The sequence below is a fragment of the Triticum dicoccoides genome, chromosome 3B, assembly GCF_002162155.2.
Source record: "Triticum dicoccoides isolate Atlit2015 ecotype Zavitan chromosome 3B, WEW_v2.0, whole genome shotgun sequence".
Lineage (NCBI taxonomy): Eukaryota > Viridiplantae > Streptophyta > Magnoliopsida > Poales > Poaceae > Triticum > Triticum dicoccoides.
The window spans coordinates 13,590,916-13,596,099 of NC_041385.1; the positions used below are offsets into that span (position 1 = coordinate 13,590,916).

At 44.3% G+C, this 5,184-nt stretch overlaps 1 pseudogene; it reads right to left on the bottom strand.

The window, feature by feature from the left end:
- Positions 1–278: 278 nt before the first annotated feature.
- Positions 279–4,860, bottom strand: LOC119280505 (annotated as a pseudogene).
- Between the last annotated feature and the right edge of the window lie 324 nt (positions 4,861–5,184).

The following is a 5,184-nucleotide window of genomic DNA, read 5'->3' on the forward strand; positions in this document are numbered from 1 at the left end:
TATGGACAGACAAATTTTTCAGGATTTGGTCAAGGTTTGTGAACATGGTTATGAGCAGTAAATGAGTCATGCACACAAATCCCTTATATTTTCTATTATTGCTAGTTATGTTCTCAGTAAAAAAAGTGATAGTTATGTTAGTATTTGGTTTCATTCCAAGTCAATAAGGCAAACCAAAAGAGATTAGATAAAACAAAGCAAGATATAGTGACTTCATACAATAGATGACGACTATCGTTATGTGGAAATTTGGTTTGACGTGTCTCAATATAGTAATTTCACCTCCCATGAATCTCAGTGACAGTAAAGCTGTTCCCAGAGTTCTGTATATCATTATCACCTATGATTTGCTCCATTGGTACGCTCTGTCGCGTAAAGTAGGCAGGGCGATTGGGGGTTGGAAGTGTGGAGCTTCCGTTCTCTAGGACGAACACTATTGATGATATGCATGGCCTGTCATCTGGGTTCTCCTGAACACACAAGAGAGCTACATGGACGCAAAGCAAAACTTCATCCAAAGAATGAGTATTCATGATAGACGAGTCCACCAATTCCTCTGTCTTCCCTTCCTTCCACATATTCCATGACTGAAACAAATGAAAAGTATATGAAAAACTGTTCAAAATCTCGATCCATTGCTAAATTTTAAAAGTCTAGTGTGTACTCACGTAGACTGTGAGACTAGGGAAGCCCATGATGTTACTATTCGAGCTTCTCTTTATACCGGTTACAACCTCAAGTACTAACACGCCAAAGCTGTAGACGTCAGACTTAGTAGAGAAAATGCCTTCCATTGCATACTCAGGAGCCATGTAGCCATTTCTTGACCATTGCAATCGCAAGAATTAGTGAACGAGGTATGAACTTATATGCAAGTTTACAAGATATATAAGCTTAAAGGGTTACTTACTATGTTCCCACGACACGTTGAGTGTTTGCATTTTGTTGGTCATCGCAGAAGATCCTTGCCATACCGAAATCTGCAATCTTGGGTTTCATTTCTCCATCTAACAAAACATTTCCGGCTTTGAGATCCCTATGAATTATAGCCAGTCTTGAATCTTGGTGGAGATACAGAAGTCCTCTCGCAACCCCTTTGATTATATTAAATCGCGTTGTCCAATCCAACAATGATCTTCTTGAATCATCTGTACATTAAGAAAATGTAAGCATATTTATTTTTAGGTGTTTTACGAAATCATGAGGCCTTACTATGTACCAAAAAGGGTAGCATCTAAGCTTTTGTTGGGTAGATACTCATAAATCAGTAACTTCTCATCTCCTTCTCCACAACATCCAAGAAGTCGAACCAAGTTTCTATGTTGTAATTTGGCAATTAGAATTACTTCATTTCTGAATTCATTTGTTCCTTGTTGAGAATCACTACTTAGCCTCTTGACAGCAACTTCTTGGCCACCTAACATACCCTGAAGAATTTTTAATTAAAGGGTAACCTAGATTCAATGTCATACAAACAATTCAACTCTACTTATTTACAAACAGTAGGAATTTAATAAATGATCAAGTTACCTTATAGACCTTGCCAAATCCTCCATGTCCAATCATACATGTCTCCGAGAAATTGTTCGTTGCTAGAGCAATCTCCTCAAATCTTACAAAAGGAAAGTCATGATCATGGGCAGGGTGTCCTTCCCCATGTTCATAAGAGGTACTCAGACCATCCAATGTAGTCTTCTTGTTATTTCTCCATTTCCTAATCTTGCCTGCATGCACAATATTATAATTATTTCTCGTCTAGTGAGTACATCATCGACATTAAAAAATATGGCTAGAACTATTTTTGTCCCTCTCCAGTAAGTTTAAAAACGGAGTAAAATATCCCACGATGTGTTACATGTCTATGTGGTGGAAGACGGTAGACCTGAAAAAATGGTGATGGCCTAACATATACTCCCTCCATTCGGAATTACTTGTCTCGGAAATGGATGTATCTAGAACTAAAATACATCTAGATACGTTCATTTCTGCGACAAGTAATTCCGAACGGAGGGAGTAGATGCTGTTACATTTTCTCAGGGCCGGCCTGAGGGGAGGGGGGAGGTTTGGCCGCCCCGGTCCCCTGATTATGAAGGGGCCCCCGATGGCTTTGTTCTTTGTTCCTGTACGTGTGTGATGTTTAGCCCATATAGTAGGTCAACCGATAGATTTTAGAGAAAAATAAAAAGGAACCATAACAGATTGATTAATTCTTGGCTTGCTGCACGCTGCAGACTTCTCACCTACTACTCCTCTCCCTCAATTTGGGAACGAATCAACCATGCCAAGGCACCCCGCCAGCGTATTCCAGTTGTGTTTTTCGGTTGCTGGGCGCGATTAGTGGAAGCAGCTAATGTGATTTTCGAGATTCCAATCAATCTTATCTTCAACGCAAATCCCCTCTTTCAATAGTTTTGTCAGATCGTTCATTTGTTTGCAGGAGTTCATCCTCGTATGTATGTCCTCCTCACACTCCGATTTCTTGTGTTGATTCGGATTAGAAAAGATGAACTCCAATTTATTTTCATGGCATGTAAGCAGCGGCAAAATCTTGCAATTTCTAATTTCAAGCCATCCAGGTACCTCGTTCTAGGCCTTTCTTAACATTTTTATTTAACTAGCAATGTTCTTAATTACTTGTATCGTATTTTTGTGTGTTAATTAGTAAGATTTGTTGTTCATTTAGAATTCATAGCTAGTATCTACTCCCTCCATCCCATAATATAACGTCTTATATTGTGGGACAGAGGAAGTATATGATAATAGGGCAAAAAAGGAAAACATGAATATGAATTGATTGAGTTCCTCAAAGCAGATATTGACATTTTCTTAAACATATACAAGTACTTCTACCGCTAGGAATTCCGAGGAATTAGCTTTAGTTACCGTTGAAGAACAACCTAGTAAAAAATATTTGATGATATTTTAGTAGTCCGAAAGTGTTACTATTCACATAACAGGAAAAAAAGTGTTGATTGACAAGAGCTGCCAACTTTCACTATATATGTTTATGCTCTCGATTTTTTTGGATAGTCTAGCTGACAGAGCAACAAAAAATATAGTGTACTAAGTAGTATTGTATTTATTTGCACTTATATTAAAATAGGAAAAAAATTATGGCCTTAGGGCCCTTCTGCATTGTCTTGCCCCGGGACCCTGAAATCTCAGGACCATCCCTGCATTTTCCCCCTATTGTCCTCCTCCCAAATTCGGTGACTGGTTGAGTTTAAAAGATTTTATAGTCCAACGTTACAGTAAAGTAGTAGACGAACGTACATGCATGGTTCAAGGTAGTCAAATGGACTTTCTCATTAGGAAATACACGACATGTACCTTTAAATTTTAGCCATGCCAGGAAAATGGAGAGTGCCACAACACCAGTTCCTAAAACTGGTATTCTCCATGCAATGCTCCATGTTCTTTCACCTATCGAAAACATGCATACTATAAGAAAAGGGAAATGACCCATGAAATCATGTTAGTGACGACAAAATCAGTAGAAAAGACGGAGATTTGATACCAACAAGCCCTCCATTGAAGCCTGCAAGGTGGAGATATAGTGTGTCGGAGTCGAGCCCTTCGCCTATCTTGGCGGTGTCAACCAAATCCCCCGACCACACCAAGCACCGTGACACGTTTCCACCGGACCGTCGTCCGCTGCTCAGGTTGGCGTACGCGTATGCCACGCATGAACAATTGCGTCTGCACTCTGCCGCGCACTCCTCCGACGTGCTCATGTCCCTGCCCACCCGAGTGAACCCATCGGGTGACTTCATTCCCGGCAAGGCCAAAAAGCCGTCGTCCCTACAGTCCAGCAGATCCTTCCGCCGGCACCCTGCTGAGAACCTACCTTTGTCCCACTCCTCCGTGTTCGCCGGCTCGAAGCCGTGAAGGCATTTGCACGTCCGCGCTAAGTCGTCGCAGTAGCCATACGGGCCACAGTAGCCGTACCGCTTGCATTCCTGGGATGGCCACCTTGAGAGGACTAGCCACACCGACGACTTGTTGCTCCAGCTACGGAGTTGGTATTCGCCGGAATGTGTCACCACGTACCTGATGCGGGGCGCGTCAGCAGCAACGGTGTAGGTCATGCAGATCTCTTCGCCGTCGTCGACGACGGACAGGTAGACGACCACGGCTGCTCCATTGTTATCCTGTTGGTAGTTGGTACTGCCGCTCGCTCACCACCAGGTACCCCGTCCACGGGCTGCTGCGGACTACTGGGCGATCCCCGTCCCACACGAATATCTGAAGGTGTGTGGCCGGGTCAGCACCGTAAGAGAAGCGCCCCGGAGAGGGGTCGCCGGGGCCCTTCCAGGACACCAGATGCTGCCCGCCACCCTGCGCGCCGTACTTGAACCGGAGCTTCATGCCGGGAAGGACCGTGTCGGTGTAGTGGTCGAAGCTCTGCCACAGCATGCTGCCGTTTGGCGACCGGACGACGAGGTTGCCCGTGTTATCGAGCACCGCCATCGAGGGAGATGATGAGCTCGTCGTTGAAGCCACGGCGTCCGTCGTCCAAATGACACGGCCACCGCCATCAGAGAGGACGAGATTCGACGAGTTGGAGAGGGAGACCGTCGGTGGAGAGAAGTTGTTGTCGGTGACGGGTTTTTTTCGATTGGCAACCCACACAACGGTGAGCTCGGGGATGTCGTTGTACCATATGCCGAGGTACAGCTTGCCCGGAGTGGAGTTGGAAGGGGCGAAGAAGCCCAAGGCGAAGGCACCACCATCGGAGATGACGGTGGCGCCGGGGTAGAGTGGCTTGCCGGAGACAAGCCGGTCCTCCGACGCTAGAGACGGCAAGAACAGAAGAATCAGGGCCCCGGCGCAGCAGGTAAAAGCCAGCCAACCCGCCATGAGCTGCGAGTTCCGCTAAGGATCCAATGTACTACGTAATCGACGACCTCTACAGTCGTACTTACTTTGTCATTGATGGTAATGTGCTCTTAAATGCAAGTACATGGGATTGATTTTTAATTTATTGGACAAATCAGTGACCCGTTCCAACCTTCACGTAGATCAGTGCCCCGTTCAAACCTTCAGGCTGGTCGTAGTGGGGAGTAATTTAAACTAGTAACATACATATGTTACTAGTCTATATTATTACCACTATAGTTTATAGTATTATAGATTAGTGTCATAGGTGGTCTCATTTATTGCCATGCATAACATTGTAACATC